This window comes from Diorhabda carinulata, chromosome 12 (genome assembly GCF_026250575.1).
Source record: "Diorhabda carinulata isolate Delta chromosome 12, icDioCari1.1, whole genome shotgun sequence".
In the NCBI taxonomy this organism is placed as follows: domain Eukaryota; kingdom Metazoa; phylum Arthropoda; class Insecta; order Coleoptera; family Chrysomelidae; genus Diorhabda; species Diorhabda carinulata.
In genome coordinates, this window is record NC_079471.1 from 8967570 (window position 1) to 8985903 (window position 18334).

General features: G+C 32.1%; 1 protein-coding gene across 8 annotated transcripts in view; it reads right to left on the reverse strand.

Annotated features, from left to right (window-relative positions):
• LOC130900126 (brain tumor protein) overlaps nt 1-18334 on the reverse strand; it is a 433383-nt gene that overhangs the window by 62578 nt on the left and 352471 nt on the right. For 3 of the 8 annotated variants that reach the window (XM_057810510.1, XM_057810511.1, XM_057810512.1), the window contains one exon: nt 12220-12244. The exons of the other annotated variants lie outside the window; for them this stretch is intronic. The gene's annotated coding sequence lies outside the window, so the exon portion shown is untranslated. The remainder of the gene's footprint in view (nt 1-12219; nt 12245-18334) is intronic. 8 annotated transcript variants of the gene reach the window in all.

Below are 18334 nucleotides of genomic sequence, written 5' to 3' on the forward strand. Positions count from 1 at the left end.
GAATTTATAATGCCGCAGTTCTATTATAGGATATCTATTCAGAGTAGATCCTAAATTAGGGTCACCTCAATTTGCATACAATTCGGTCCTGTGGTAATAGCGTTACTACAAGTAATGTATTGAAGTTTAATAGTATATACCAAGAAGTTAATGCTAAACTTTGGGAAACAGGTAGAAGGGGACACAATAATTTTTCATCAGAAGAGCTATTGAAATACATAGTAGTTATTTATTGGAAATAATCTAATATAGTACTGAACGCGTTGAACTTTGCCACAAACGTACTTTCGTTGAAAAAAATAACTTTCTTAACTTCCATTTGGACAAAAATTGGCTTCTCCGAGTTGAAATTATTCAAATATTTGCTGTTTCAAGAATTACTGACACACAAATTGGCTTGTATGTGTTGGATTTGGTTAATAATTAGACTTTCAAGTTGAGTTTAATCAAAAATTGGCATGGAACTTGGACAAAATTGAATTTGGTTCGAATTAAATTTATTCAAATATTTGCTGTTTATAGTATAGACTTTTGTGTGTTCAATTTAGTTAATATTCAGTCTTTCAAGTTGAATTTAGAAAAAAAGTGACTTTGAAAATGAACAGTTGCATTTTTAAAGTTCAAGTTGATACAAGTGAAGTTTAATCAAATATTTGCTGTTTTTCAAGAATTGATTACACACAAATTGGCTTGTATGTGTTTAGTTTGGCCAATAATTAGCCGTTCGAGTGGAGTTTTATCAAAAATTGGCCTGAAGTTGGACTGAAATTAGTTTTTTAAAGTTGAATTCGAATCAAGTTTCAAATATTTACTGTTTTAGGAATTGTTTACACAGAAATTTCACTTGTATGTGATTAATTTGGTCAATAATCACCCTTTCATGTTAAATTTAGTCCAAAATTGGCTTTTAAGTTGAACAAAATTTGAGTTTTAAAGTTAAATTGATTATTTTTAAATTGGATCCAAAACTGACTTTACCGTATTTAATTTGCTCGAAAATGGATTTCTGAGTTAGATTTGTTTGGAAGATGGCGTTTTGAAACTCAATTTGACCAAAAATTAGCTTTCTCAAGATTAATTTGACTAAAAATTTGCTTTTCTAAAGATAGTTGATACAACATTCTGATTTTCACGTATAATCTTGTCACAAATTGAATTTTCTATATTTTTGTCAAAATGTTGCTTTCTATAGCATAATTTTTTCAAAATTCATCCTTTCAAGTTTCAAATTTTCATACGTCAAAAATTTATTGTTGAATGTTGAATTTGTTGTTGACTTTCTGAGTTGAGAACTTAGATTTGATTCAAAACTATTCTGTGTTTAATTTGGTCAAATATTTTCTTTTCTAGATAAATTTTAATAAAAAATTTGCTTTTTTAAAAATAATTTGACAAAGTTTACTTTCCTTACTTTCCACAGATTTTGCTACTGAAAACTGCTTTATCAAATATTTGCTAGAATCTCGATTTATTCGAAAATTCGCTTTTATAAAAATACTTAGACACAAATTGGATTTTCTGCATTCAATTATGATAAAAATCGCCGTTTTAAAGTGAAATTTGGTTAATAACTGGCTTTCCAAAGTAAAATTTGGCTCAAAGCTGACTTTTGTGTGTTTTATTTTGCCAAAAGTTGAGTTTGTCCTTCAAGCGGTTTTCGAGTTTAATTTTATCCAAAATTGGATATTTTATGTTCAGCTATATGGAAAATTGGCTTTTCAAAGTTAAATTTGGTCCATAACTAACCTTCCAAGTTAAATTTTGGTCAAAAATTGACTTGTGAGTAGAATGTGGAGAAATTTTATATAAACTGGCTTTTCTGTATTCAATAGTCAAGATTGGCATTTTGAATTAAAATTTGGTTAGAAATTTGTTTTTCGAGATTGAATTTTATCCAAAATTGGCTTTTTCGTATTTAATTAGGTAAAAACTGTCTTTCAAGTGCAGAATTTTGCTTTTCTGAATTGAATTTGATCAAATATTGACATAAAAAGTGAAAACCTTCCATTTTATAGTTCAAACATTATATTCCTTTTGACTTGTGTTACTTCCCCTGAAATCTTGATATTTAGATCTTGGACACATTGTATGTAACAATGAATCATCAATATTCATTCTCTATTTTTGAATTTAAGCCTAGTAGAAAGAATATATTATGGATGTTGAATTTGCAAGCCATCAGAATTGCTTGTTCTATTTTTTCATATAACTGCGACAATCGAAAATGTTAAATGTAGCATCCTTTGTTTCGAAGCGTTCTTTGAAAATTCTGATCTACATACATACATATGCAAATAAGACATTTAATTTTAAATTCTTTGTACGATCGTCTGTGATGTTTTTAAAAAGATATCGAATGCAGTCACTCTGTAATACATATAGAGATACTCAACGACCGGGCAGGTATTTTTTCTTCTTTTCATTTTTCGATTTCGGTACAACAGAACAGACGGTCTGAAAGAAGTGGAATCTCAACATAAAAGAGCAAACAGGCAAAGAACGAGAGATCGATGTCTTGAGTGGTATTCGTAGAATTTTCAAAGAATAAAGAAACAGTCCATTCATTATCCACGTTGTAAATTTTTAATGGCAACAGGTAGAAAATGGTGCAGTGGAGGGACGTACATATAACTTTTCAGCTCGCCACGATCAACATTTTGAATTATAATGCAGCGAATAGAAAAATGTAAAAATGTGAAAATTTATTTGAAGAACCAATTATAAAAATAAATATCTTAAAGTTGGCCAATCCATTCCAGATAAATTGGTAGGTCTCGCTGGTACTGAAATTTAAAAATGTCCTCGTTGGAAGAGGGCGGGGAGGCCATAACAAAGGTCCTTAGTGTTCCAAAAATTCGTTTTTCGTTAATATCTCAGAAAATATGACATTCAGAAAACTTGAAAGTTGTACCTATTATGAGGGGTATAAAATAATATAGTTTTGATACTCAGAAAATTGACAGTTTCTTAAGAAATTTGAGACTAAAGTGAGCGAAATGACACTAGAGAGATATTCGTTGGGTATATTTTGGGGATGGTGAGGAAATTCTTCATAGAGAGGAAGGTTCAATGGAATTGGCCTTGATATAGAAGTTGTTCCTCTGCACGGCTGGAATTATGGTGATAGGTTTGTAATTGCGGTGGTTCAGGACGACAAAAGAAACAAAGGACGACTAAACGGGGGTAGAAGAAGAAAGAAAAGCTCCGGTATAAAAAAACGATTCTTTCTAGTTTGAGGTTATATTTTTTAATTTTTTGAATTTCGAATTACTTTTTTAGAAGTAAAGGGGGCAATTGGGAGTTGCAGGTTGCCTGTATCCTGGTTAACCCGATAGGGAACAGTACAGGCGCAACTGTAATCCTGCCCACGTTTTGCTGTTACTCTTCCTAAGTTAATTTCACTCACAATAGTTGGCGGACAGTCACAAAATGTCCCACGAAATAAAATCTCCTAAAATTCACAATTCCAGCTCATTAAAAAAAAAATTATTTCTAAATCTGAAGATCATATGAGTTTAACACTAGTAGCGCTATCTACCGTCATCCTACCGACTTTTCAGTTCCCTTAATACAAGAGTTTTTAGTTTAAATGACATATTCTAACCTCCATATCAATAAAAGGGGATTCAGTTCAACAAAGAAATCCAAAAATTTTGGAAAAAAATATATTTATTTTTCAACATAATCTCCTTTTAGCTCCATAAACTTTCCACAATTCGATACCCTTTTTATAATAAAAATCGTTAAGCTCCTCAGAATAGCCATTAACAGCCGACATCACCTTTCCGCTATTGGAAAATCTTTAACCACCAAGTCATTTTTTCAAGTCTGGGAACAGAAAATATTCCGAGAGGGCTAAATCTGGCGAATAAGGTGCATGAGATAGTACTAATTGATTAATTTTGGCCATTGCAATAACGGATGTGTGAGCTGGTGCATTGTCTCGATGAAACAATACTTTCTTCTTAGCCATATGCGCCGGTTTTGCTTGATTTCTTCGAACAAACGTTGTCTTTTTTCAAGATAGTCAATGGAAATTGTTAATTCCAAAAAACCGACGCCATTGCAGATTGAGACATTTTCTTGACGCTTCCATTGTGGGCAAACGCGACACCCATCTTGCGCACAGCTTTCTGATTTCCTAATTTTCGGTTAATATGAGATGTACCGCACTTTTTGAAATGTCTACTATGTCTGCTAGCTCGCGCACTTTCAATCGGCGATCATCCTGTACTGCTTTGTGGATTTTCTTCAACATGTTAGGAATCGTCACCTCTTTTGGTTGACCACTGCGATGCTGATCTTCGCAGGTCGTACGGCCTAGTTTGAACTCGGCTACCCAATAATTCACTATTGATGAAGAAGGAGCAGTCTCACACAGTATTGAATGTAGTTCAGCTTTTACATTGGTTGGGTTCATAACGACGACCAAATACTAAACAACATGGTTCATTGAAACATATGCTGTATAGATTGTGTACTTTCTAATACAATGGTATTTTTCAAGCAGCTACCGGCATCCCTAGGCCAGGCCAGCTACTTCTGGGACTATCCACAAACTTAATCTCTATCTTTGAGCATGTTTGCAATTAAATCATGTTCGTTAGTACATCATAAAAAATTAAAAGAATATTTTTTATAGCATATTTATACGTACAAAAGAGTAATACAACTTAATTTCCAATGGAAAACTTACGTTTACGTTTTTCAAAATATTACAGAATAATTTAAATATTTCCTAAAATTTTCATATGTGTGTACCTGAGCTGTAAAGAACAATATAAAAATGTTTGGATAGGCCGAAAACCTGTTTCATCAATTACAGTTAAACCTGGATAAGTGAGAAAACTCTATAAGTGTGAGTAATAGCCAGGACCCGTCATTTTAAGCTCCCAAAACCTCTACTAGCGAGAAACAGAAATCTCTGTAAGAGAGAGTCGTTTTTCCCTCATAGACCTCCGTTAGTGAGACTGCTACTTATCTATACCTCTATAAGAAACAGTTGAGTTTTATTTACAAATTCAACATGTGCTATTTTATGACTCATTCTCAACTTTCGTGGAACTTTCTACCATTGTTTTTGTATTCTCGTCAATACTGTATCTATTCTATTTCCCGGAACTAAATAATGTTGTTATTTTATCGCATTCTTTTCAACTGGACACGTGTGCCTGTGTACCGTCCTGTTTGTCGGACTTACTCAGTTTATAGTTATCAATTGCGAAGGAAAGTTCTGTTCTGCATCATGTCAAAACGGAAAATTAAAGTTTAGTAAAGGTTTAGTAAAGGAGTTTAATTTACCAGAATCCACCTAAAGCAAACTCTCGATAAGAATATTCCCATAGATGGACCTTTGTTGAAAGAAAAATCAAAAGAGTTTGCTACAAAACTGGGAATCCAGAACTTTTCTGCTAGCAACGGCTGGTTAGAGGGTTTTAAAAGGCGTCATGACATAGCTTTCAAAAAAGCAGCTGGAGAAAGTAAATCTGTGGGCCAAGGTGTGTGCCAAATCTTTTAGAAGGGTATGAATCAGACGATATTTACAACGCGGATGAAACTGCTTTGTTTTTTAAGTGCCTTCCGGATAAAACATTTACGTTTAAAGTCGAAAAATGCCATGGACGAAAACAAAGCAAGGAACGCCTTACACTTCTCCAGTGTGTAAACATGAGTGGTACGGACAAACTCCCACTTCTCATCATCGGGAAATCAAAGCGACCTAGATGTTTTAAAGGTGTCAAGACTCTACCCGTTGATTATGCCAATAATACAGAGGCTTGGATGACCAAGATATTATTGAAAGATTGGTTGAAAAATGTTGACAAACACATGAAGATAGACCAAAAAAAAATCTGCTATTCATTGACAACTGTGCTACCCATACGGACTTACCAGAACTTGCAAACGTAAAAGTAACGTTTTTACCTGCTAACACTTTTAGTAAAGTTCAACCATTTGATCAAGGCTTTAAACGCTTTTATCGTAGAGATGTCGTTAAACATATTATTACGAGTCTGGAAGAAAACAGTAGCTCTGACATTAACGTACTTCTAGTTATGAAATTTGCTAGAAAAGCATGGTACTTAGTCAGCGACGTTACTGTCAAAAACTGCTTCAAGAAAGCTGGGTTTTGGAAAAGTACAGATGGGCAAGACCTGCCAGAGGAAAATGATGTTGAAGTTGGACCTAGCAAACGAGGAATGGACTAAGCTTGTGTCTCACGAATCCAATATGTTAATGCCGAGCTTCGAAGATTGCATCAGTACTTTGAATATGCGGCGGTTGTTGATCAAGCAATATTCGACAAAATTTATGAGTTAGAGAAAAACATTCAAAATACAAAAACAGAAACCCAAACGAAATTGACGGTTTTTTTTGAGTGCAAATAAATTCTAAATAATGTAAAATTACATATGTTGTGCATATAATGCACATAATTTTATCATATTACATATTTACTACATTTGTACTTGCTGTGACTTGTTATTGCTGCGTATATAAGAGACAAACGCTACCCATGTACCTGCATTAGCGAAAAACTCGGGTCAGTGAGAAACCTCTATAAGCGAGAATGAGATTGTGCTCCCTTGAACTCTCGCTTATCCAGGTTTGACTGTATTATATAGCGATATCATCAAGTACCTATTACCTAAAAACTAGAAATTTCGTTTTATTTTAAATCTAAGAATCTCGTCATGGCAAATTTCACGAAAATACGATTCTAGATTTTTTTCCATAAAGCAAGAAGGTCCAAGGTATGTATTCTTAACAGTTTAGTTTTATTTTCAAACTTACATATTAAGTACGCTTATGGAATTTGACTAATTGATTGTTCCAATACATTTTTGAATAAACTATATATACTGTTATTTAAAGCAACCACTAATTTTTAATATTTGAATACTTCCACTGCTATCAGTCGAAAGTCTTTATCACATTCATATACCGGATATTATAGATTGATCAACAGATGAAAATATATGTATATATCAGTTCAATGGCGTCCGTGAAAATATTTACATTGTGTAATACTTAAAAGTGAAAGTATATACTTATTCTAAGATAACTCACATTTCGTTTCCATATTCGGTAATTATACACTTTCGCGGTCACTTGGTTTTTTGGCTCTAGAAAATCGAAAAATGGATGGATTTTAATGATCTTGGTCTCAAAATGTTCCATTTTACGGCGGATTTATAAAAAAAATACGAAAATTAAAAAAAAATAAATATTTTTTACAGTTTGATGACTTTAAATGCAAAAAAAAATGACTTTCTACATATAATCCTTCGTAACTGTTTCTGACGTCGTGGAATCAAGTTCGTATATTTTTTTTCGCAATTTACATAAAAAAATGAATATTTTGAAAAAAAAATTTCAAAAAAGTTAATTTTTCGGTATTTTACAGCCTAAAATGTATTCTATTAAAAAAAAGATAAAAATCACGGTAATTATACACTTTCGCGGTCACCTGGTTTTTTGGTTAGGTTAGGTTGGCTCTAGAAAATCGAAAAATGGATGGATTTTAATGATCTTGGTCTCAAAATGTTCCATTTTACGGCGGATTTATAAAAAAAATACGAAAATTAAAAAAAAATAAATATTTTTTACAGTTTGATGACTTTAAATGCAAAAAAAAACGACTTTCTACATATAATCCTTCGTAACTGTTTCTGACGTCGTGGAATCAAGTTCGTATATTTTTTTTTTCGCAATTTACATAAAAAAATGAATATTTTTTAGAAAAAATTTCAAAAAAGTTAATTTTTCGGTATTTTACAGCCTAAAATGTATTCTATTAAAAAAAAGATAAAAATCACGGTAATTATACACTTTCGCGGTCACCTGGTTTTTTGGTTAGGTTAGGTTGGCTCTAGAAAATCGAAAAATGGATGGATTTTAATGATCTTGGTCTCAAAATGTTCCATTTTACGGCGGATTTATAAAAAAAATACGAAAATTAAAAAAAAAATAAATATTTTTTACAGTTTGATGACTTTAAATGCAAAAAAAAATGACTTTCTACATATAATCCTTCGTAACTGTTTCTGACGTCGTGGAATCAAGTTCGTATATTTTTTTTTCGCAATTTACATAAAAAAATGAATATTTTTTAGAAAAAATTTCAAAAAAGTTAATTTTTCGGTATTTTACAGCCTAAAATGTATTCTATTAAAAAAAAGATAAAAATCACGGTAATTATACACTTTCGCGGTCACCTGGTTTTTTGGTTAGGTTAGGTTGGCTCTAGAAAATCGAAAAATGGATGGATTTTAATGATCTTGGTCTCAAAATGTTCCATTTTACGGCGGATTTATAAAAAAAAATACGAAAATTAAAAAAAAAATAAATATTTTTTACAGTTTAATGACTTTAAATGCAAAAAAAATGACTTTCTACATATAATCCTTCGTAACTGTTTCTGACGTCGTGGAATCAAGTTCGTATATTTTTTTTCGCAATTTACATAAAAAAATGAATATTTTGAAAAAAAAATTTCAAAAAAGTTAATTTTTCGGTATTTTACAGCCTAAAATGTATTCTATTAAAAAAAAGATAAAAATCACGGTAATTATACACTTTCGCGGTCACCTGGTTTTTTGGTTAGGTTAGGTTGGCTCTAGAAAATCGAAAAATGGATGGATTTTAATGATCTTGGTCTCAAAATGTTCCATTTTACGGCGGATTTATAAAAAAAAATACGAAAATTAAAAAAAATAAATATTTTTTACAGTTTCATGACTTTAAATGCAAACTATTAACATTGAAGAATATAGTACGAAACTATTCAAGAAAATTGATTGTTTTTCATCGATTTCATTTTAAGCTATAAAAACTGAAAAAATCATTCTTTTTGGATTTTTTTAAATTGTTTATTAATTTATGTAGAATACAAAAAAAATATAAGAACTTTATCTGATAATGAGATAATTTTTTGTAAAGGATTATTTTGCAAAACCGTTTTTTTTACGATTTAAAACAGTAAAACTATGAGAAATTTTCATTCCAGCTATTTCTACTATTTTTTTTTATAAATCCACCGTAAAATGGAACATTTTGAGACCAAGATCATTAAAATCCATCCATTTTTCGATTTTCTAGAGCCAAAAAACCAGGTGACCGTGAAAGTGTATAATTACCCCATATTCCTTTTCAAGTTACATAAAAATCAATAATAAACTATAATTCAAAAACGGAATCTCCATAAGCTTGCATCCTTGAAGGGATACGGAACAAAACTGGGATTCAAAATAAGTATAAATCTTTTTCGTTCGGTCAATTTCTCATTAGTAGTTTGCGGCATTGACAATTCTTGGGAGTCCCAAAGTTAGTGGAGTAAATTTTTTGTTTTATTAATTACAGCTACATCGTCCCATTAATGGGGGATATAACGATGTGTCGTTATATCCCCCATTAATATTAAAGGAATTTTATTAACTATATTGGAGGACAAAGAGATAAAAAACTTTTCAGGAATTAAGGGATCCAGAAACTCTTTCAACATCTTAAAAAATATAACTGCTTTCAAGAAGTCTTCATTGAGATATTGGTACAAATATCATAGAGTCGAGTACCAGGAGTTTCTCCACCGTTGCAAATAAAAACAGCACAACTAAAATGATCAAAAAGTAGTCCCCGATTATACAAAAAAAAACCTAAATTTTGTGATACGTCAAATGCACCCTCCTATTTAATCTGTGCGCTCGACTCGAATTTACCACACCAAAAGATCATCTGCCTGCTATCTGACCGAATTTACTTCCGCCCAAAAAAAATCAGTGAGGAAACTGTGTTTGTTATTTCTTAATGCTAGCTGGAAAATAAGCAGTGTTTTAACTGATCAAGGACCAGGGCCGTATGTTCAAAAATTTTGAAAAACACTGCACTATCGTAAGTAAGAAAAAAAAACAAATTGAAAAATTGATTTCCGTGATTAGAAAATCAATGAAAACGTGTCGCCTTTCTAATGTATATATTTGTCAAATGTTGTAGGTCGATTATCCACACACCCAGTAAGATTTTATTCAGAAATGGAATTTCGAAAGATTGAATCATTTTAATTATCTCGTCAAGGTATCACAAACAACAAAAACGATTTTATTAAATCGGGTACGACAATACTGGTTTGGAGGCTGCGCTACCTTCGCAATATATATAAAACTTGCTTCTAATTATTAAATATATCGTTTATCATTTCAGGTTTTCAAAATATACTTTCGATTTACGTTAACCTTTTGAATTGCGTAGAGAAAAAAAATGGCAACAACGGAAGCGGTTAGTAGTTGCTTCGTTATTTCAATATGGGAATTTCCACTCTATTAATTCGTTTCGTAACAATTACACCTTGTTTAAATTTATACATTCTAAACTGTAGCTATAGTTTATTCATAAATCATTTGGAGCCAATGAATTGGCCATATTCTACATATAAGCGAATTTTTACTCATTTCAGTTTGAATACCAATCGAACAAAATATTTTTAGTAAAATAATGGGGGAACAAGAAGTACAGAAAGTAGAAAGGCACGTCTCGCAATAAGATTCTCGTCTTGCCTTCAGTAATTTCGACATTTCGCTCCTTCAAGTCCAGGATTGTAAGAGGAGTTTCCGAAAGGAAACGTCCAAACTTTCTGAACACAAGGGTCGATAGACATATATTATTGTCAACCTGGAAACACCTTCTTCATCTACTTCTTTCCAATACCACTGCATCCAACAAAAATATTTCCTCTATAACCCCCCGAGAACCCGAACCCCTCCCACCACGCGCGCCATATAGACAAAATCCGCCGATAGGTCGGCTAGCTTACCAGTTAGCCCAAGACCAGCAGTGTCCACGGTGTTCTCGATTGTAAGCATATTACTTTTTATTTCTATTTCAACCATTTTATATTTTTTGTTCCAGCTTTTCATTTCCTTGGTGAAATTCAAAGGAGTAGTAGATCGAGACAACGGAATCGGATCACTTCATATCAATAAATGAATAACCACCCACCCCTCTCTTGATCATGGCTTTAAAGTGGAAGACAAAACGCCGAGAATTTTCAAAATTTCAACGCGGTTCAAGCCGCGAACCTATTTCTTTTGTTCCATTATATATAGAGAGTTTTCGAAGTGGGATTGTGGCAAAATTAAACACCAATGCATATTATCTCTAATATATTTCCATACTCATGTATTCATCCTTCATCAAGAGCCAATTTGAATATTGAATTTTGAAATTGATAAGACTAATGTTTTTTAAAATTACAAAATTAAAAAAATGTCAACAATAATCGAAAGCTCGGAAATATATTAGAGTTAGTACATATTGACGTTTAATTTTGCCACAATGTCACTACGAAAACGCTCATAATCAAATAGGCAAATTCCTTCACGCTTTTTATACAGGGTGTCTCAAAATGATCCAACTACTTCAAGAGTGAGTGAGAAGCAAACAAGGAGCGAGGGAGAGAAGGCGTGGGGATCGTTTATTAGCGAATTCCTGAAATTTTTAGTTGCTATCTTGTCGGGAACAATCGATCACTTAATCCAATTCGACGGTTGTATCGGTTATATAATCGACTGCGCAACATTGCGAAAGCTCCAAGCAATGCAACCATTTAAGCTTGGATCCAGACGTTCAATACCACTGGAAACACTATTGGCGAAATACATCACGGCTGTTCAAGGATAGCAAGAACGCCTGGAAACATTCAGTTAGTAGCAGATTCTGTAAGCAGACACCCTCGACTCAGCGTCAGAAAGCGTGAGAGTCTCAACTGGGATTATCAAAAACGACAATTCACCGCATAATGCGATCCGATTTATACCTAATTGTCTATAAAATTCAGATTGTGTAAGCTACGAGAATAATTAACGAAATTTGACAGTTTGAAGCAACAATATCGAAGAAAAGGTCAGGAGTATTCCTCGACCACTTCTTCAAAAAGTTTTTAAAAATGTACGTAAACGGTTTGAGGAGCGCCGCAACGTGATTGTAGTCATTTAAACAATGTCATGTTTAAAATGTAAAATTTTGTTTCTTATCTTTTAATTTACACCAATAAATACGTATAAAAATAAGTTTAATGTATTTTTGTCCAACCAAAGTAGTTGGGTCGTTTCGTGATGATTTATTTTGATTTTAGGTCTCTTTGGATAGAAAATAACATGTAAAAATTTGACGTATCGACGTAAGCCTCACTAAAATTAATATTGTTAAAAAGATAGCACTTACTATTCAAGATTGTTAGAAGGCTTACCTGAAACAATAAAATTATTATTAAAAAAAATTATATATTATTTATCATATTTATATTACAATGAATGTTAAGTAGCATTCACTATTCAAGAACGGAGAGAAAAATTATAAAAATTTTGCAAATAATATTCATGATTCTAATAATTATACACTTAATATTACTCAATTTTTATAAATAATTCTTAAATTAAAGGTATACTTTTTTATGTTTATAGGTGAAACTCAATGAATATAGGATGTTTTTAAGTAAATAAGATATACCAGGGTTCCCAGCAAAATTTGCCTGATAAATTCCCTGACTTTCCCTGACCAAAACTAAAAAAATTCCCCGACCAAAAGGTACGCGCAAAATCAGCTTGGATTACTTAGCATTTTAACAACTTTCCACAACTCTGCGAAATTTTTATCATCGTCCAAGATGTCAAAAAAGAACTTATCAAGGCCAACTTCATCTGTGGGTACTTTAAAAAAAGTTTCAAATTCATGTTGAAGACGCAGATTGGCTGCATTGGTTAAATTAATGTACTGCTGCTTTGCTTTTTCGGCAACATCATCCTCAACTCTGTTAGCGTAAACCAAGCACTGAAGGGCCACTTGAAACCTCTGAATACCAATTTTGGGCTTATGTTTAATAATAAAAGGATCTAACGCAGAAACACCCCGAACGATCAAGAACTTCACAGGACAGTTCATAACATCTCTCTCATCTACTTTGACTTCTCCAAGAAATTTTCTGGCCAACATCAATTTTTTTGTAATGAAGAAAGTTTTCAGATTGACATAGGTCAATATCAAGCAGTTGCTTCACAGTAATTGCAGCCTTTAATTTATCATCACTGACAAATCTTGTCATGAGGGCTCTGATTACATCATGCAGTGCTTCATACAAAAAGGGAGCAAGTGGCTTTGGACTCTGAAATCTTTTCAAAAAAGGTTCCAATTCAGCTGCAATTAATTTTAAAAAACTCAGCTTACATTTCATCAGTGGATCTTTAGCAGCTTGTTTTATCGTAGTGGCAGGATTACTTGAAAGAGATTTGTTGTTTTCAACAAAATTTTTAACATGATCAAAAATTTCAAGTGCCCTTCCTAGACACTGTACATTTTCCATCCATCTAGTGCTGCAAAATTTCAAAGGAAATAATTTACTGCCTGTAACAGCAGTAAATTCTGCACGGCGAGAAGGAGAATCCTTAAAGAGAAAATACATATGGGTTAATAAACTATTCAAATCCCATTTAACCACTTTCAAGCCATGTTTTAAGGATCCATGGACCACATGCAGACCACAAGTACCCATATCAAGCAGCTTTTTCCCATTAAAATTTGACACGTCATCTTCATATTTAACTATTAACTTCCGCAGAAAGCAGTTGTTCACATTTGGGCCATCCATAGAAACCTGAAGCAGATTAAGAAGTGGCAATGTAAATAAACCTTCTATAAATTTTTCAAGAAAATCATCAGCAGTAGCTTCACCTAAAAATACACTATTTAAGTAACGGGTTGAAACCTGGTGCGAATGTTCATCCCAAAATCTTATTACTAAATCCATTTGCCCTTTATGGGCAACTTTATTGAATGCTTCATCAAAACAAATAACAAAATCATTACAAAGCTGGAGTTACTCCAGATTTTACTTTATTTTAGGATTTTCCCTGACTTTTTGAATTTTTTTGTAAATTTCCCTGACTTTTTGAGAATATTTCCAAATTTCCCTGACTTTTTGAGAATATTTCCAAATTTCCCTGACTTTTTTTGCAATTCCCTGACTTTTCCTGACTTTCCAGGTCGCTGGGAACCCTGTATACGTTCCGAACGGCATAATTATCACGTAAGAGTGGTAAATTGACTTACAACACGTCGTCAAAGGCAAACGCCCTTCAAAATTGTGTCAAAATGCGTTTTTTACAATATAGAGAGTACTTATAATATAAAATAAAGATGAAAAAACGAATTTCAGGTCCTTTAATTCATATGTCATTAAAATGGCAAATAGCATTGCTGCACATTCAAAATGTTGTAGATTCTAGGCCTGAATAATCAGATGAATACAGTATACATGACTTATCATTCATATTCTCAGAATTCAATACAAAGCATCTCGAGCTATATGAATACGTATTATTCTTTGGTTGTTCGCTTTTTTTAATATTTTTTTTTCATACAATTTGCTGTTTCTGTGTGTCACATATTAAAACTTGAATTTATTTTAATCGAATCAAGTCGATTATTTGAATTATTTTTTTAAAGAATGTAGGAATTTTCCGAATTTTATATAACAGCAATGTTAACATTGTTAGAACAGTTAGAAATTTTAGTACAAATTTCAGAATTTAAACTAATTTTAATTAAACACTTTTTAACTAACATTTTTGCTTCAACTGGCAAACATTCGCAATGTTTGGTACACAATTTAAAAGACACTATCGAACTTTTTAATACACACTGTATCTATTGCTAGTCACTTTCTTAAATCGTGAAGCATTCTATAGCAAGGAATCTTTCTATGTTTTGTTAAAAAATTGTACATGTAACTAGTTAAGTAAATTCACGAGTTCGAACGAATATAAACTAGTATAAACAAGAAAAAAAATTTTTTGTGACTTATTGCTTCATTTGAAATCGACATCATTAGTTTGCTTATATATGTCTTGAGGCCAGGTTCTAGCAAGTCTTCTGGTGGTCGGATCATTGTTGTGTAACTTGTTTTCGTTTTGAATGCGTTTATTATGTGACGCCGCGACTCTTTGGATTTCGCCATTACGAAAAGAATATTCAAATCATTCTGAAGTTTCCCATGTTATTATTTAAACTCCATATTAACTTCGGGTCGCCTACCTTAGACTCTTAGCTCTTAGCAGTCTTTCTACCTGTATTTTATTGTTGATACACTAAATACTGTTTACATCACCACTACACCAAGTGACCAGTTTACCTTTAGTATCTGAAGATGATAACTTGGTTATCGAAACCAGCATCAGACAGTATAATTGTTAGTGTTGGTGAAGTGGTGGTGTAAACCAGTATATTCAGTATGAATATCGCCAACGGTTCCGGAAATTCCAACTTAGATACATTAAATAACAATTTTTTTCGTTCATAATTTTTTGTTTTCTAAATGCTATTTTATTAAACGCTATAAAATTACATTTACTTTGGTTTTTGAATGAAAAAATTCAAAAACAACTTTAACAAATGACAGGTCTGATTAATAGCTTGAAACTGTTTGACGCTACTTATGTTCTTTTGCTTTATCTAGTTGGAACTTTCTTATTTTATAACAACAATTTATTTTAATATTCGATCAGAAAGATAAGTGATATTTTTTATTTTAAGGGATTGTAAATAAACAAATTTACTATCAGTATTGTATGACAAAATTTCGATTAATCACTAAATGAAAAACATTAAAATAAATAGTACTTTTCAAATCAAAGCTTTTCGATAACAATTTTAAACATAATTTTTGGTTAAGAGGACCAGAAGGTGTTTCACACTTTTAATAAAAAAAACTTTTAGGGCGCTAGGTGCCCGAGAACGATTTTTAAACTACAAAAAAGAAAACAGTTTCAAACTATTAATCAGACCTGTCATTTTTTGATGTTGTTTGAAATTTTTCATTCAAAAACCAAAATAAATGTTATTTCATAGCGTTTAATAAAACAGCTTTAAGAAGATAAAAAATTGTTATTTAATGCATCAAAAATAAAATTCAGGTAGAAAGACGGACTTGAAAAGGTCGGCGGTCGACTGCCCCCCTGGACCGAGAAGAGTCTGGCCGCACGGGTAAGCGAACCAAAGTTAACGAGGAGTTTGTATGGTAACATGGGAAATCTTATGACCGGTTTCCTCAGAAACACACTGTATCTATCACTGTATCAATCTATCTGGGATTAGAGACTTCACCTATGGGGATGTGCAAAACCATCATCGATGAATATCATTCGAAGATTTCAATTTTAAGTGTAGATACCATATGATACGAAAGTAATTAGAAATGATATGTAAGTAATTAGAAACTTCAGAATGATTTTAATATTCTTTTCGTAATGGCGAAATCCAAAGAGCCGTGGCGTCATATAATAAACGCATTGCAAAGCAATAAGTCACAAAAAAGGGTTTTTCTTGTTTATACTAGTTTATATTCGTTCGTACTCGTGAATTTACATCACTAGTTACATGTACAATTTTTTAACAAAACATAGAAAGATTCCTTGCTATTGAATGCTTCACGATTTAAGAAAGTGACTAGCAATAGATACCTGATTCTATCAGGGTCGGATTATGTATAGTCCCAACGTCTTCGTCTGTGTAAGTTCATTTCGAGCCATGAAACAGTTTGTATTAAAAAGTTCGATAGTGTCTTTTAAATTGTGTACCAAACATTGCAAATGTTTGCCAGTTGAACCAAAAATGTTAGTTAAAAAGTGTTTATTTAAAATTAGTCGAAAGAGTCCACCATATTTTTCATTGAAAGGGAATTTATCTGAAGGAGCAGATAGTACAATTTGGAAAATTGTTAAAAATTCTATAGCTCCTAAAAAAACACGAAAAGACAATGGTGTACCAAAGTGCATCGAATTTTTCAGAAATTTGCCTCAATGATTATGAAATGTATGAAGAACAAAGAATGTCAAAGCTATTGTCACTTTCATGGAAACTGTTCCAAAAAACTTATGGTGAGATTAATTGTTCCACTACAACTTTGTGGTGTATTCTATATCGTTTGGGGTTTTTATTCAAAATAATAGACAAAAGGCAAGTTATAATGGAGTCGATAAATTAATACAGCTAGATCGGAAAACCGATCGAAAATCTACATAAATGAGACTTGCTACCACATCCACGATGCGCCCAGTAAACGATGGATTGATGGTTCAAAAAAATGTTACTCGAAAGCTCCGTTTAATAAAGTTATAACTAATGTCCAACAATTGTTAAAAACTGTAAAAAGTAAAGTGTAAAGTATTTCGGCTTCCACCATATTATTGTATTCTAATTCTATAGACTTGATATGGAATAAATTAAAGTCTAGTGTAAGTGCTACTACTTTAAGTAGTAGTTTGATCGAATTAAAAGTAACCGCTGAAAATAGGAGAAACTAGATTCAAGACATGAAAAAATTCTTATGTAGATATATGTAAGCAAATATATATAGTTTGGAAACAGTAAAGAAGTTATTATTGACATGTGAGATAGTAGCGCTAGCGAAATTGAACTACTCGTTTATAATATCTCGTAATGAATAAAAACTCATATATGCATTTAGGTATTAATATCTTGTGTATCAATTAGTGAATTTAAAATTAAAGTGTCACCATATTAAAATTTAAAACCAACAACGATATAAAAATTTTAAAAAATTCAAATTTCTTTTTAAACCGTAAGGAAAATGCTAGGTATAATAATATAATAGTGCGGCCCTGCACAATGCAACAAATTTTCGACATTTGGTTTTATCGAATTTTTATGTAGGTTCCAGTAGTAGAGATTGTGAAAAATACCAAACAACTTTTAATAGATATATCTTATAGTCCAGTCATTTTGGGTTTTATCTGCGGAAAAATTCCTAGTGAGCCGAATTTTTGTATAAACCTTTATTGTAATGAAGATGTGGAAAATCGGCGTCGATATCGTGTCGGCTAAAAAAGTTATAAAGGTCAAAAAGTCGCGAGAATATCTCGTAATCTATTGTTCGGAGCTCAATAGCAGTTATATTAAAAATTGTTACTAGTAAAATTTACTAGAAAAAACGTCGCATTTTTCTGTAAAATAACCGTTTTCGGAGTAGAGTAGAGCGCGGCGAGAACGACTATATCATGACGATGCCCTCGTTTGCTCACCACCTACGAGCTACAATGCAAGGCCTGTTAGTATAATCCATGATATTTATTGAAAAGTTTTCTCATTCAAGAGTAAATATTCTTTATTGGAATTCAATAAAATACAAAAAAAAAACAAAATAAGTCAACTACGAGGCGATTAAATAATATATAATGGCGAGATTCTACGCACTTCAAGACTTCCCGGTTGACGAAGACGCGGAGAAAGTCAAAGATATAATAGATGTTATTGTAGAAAAATTTAT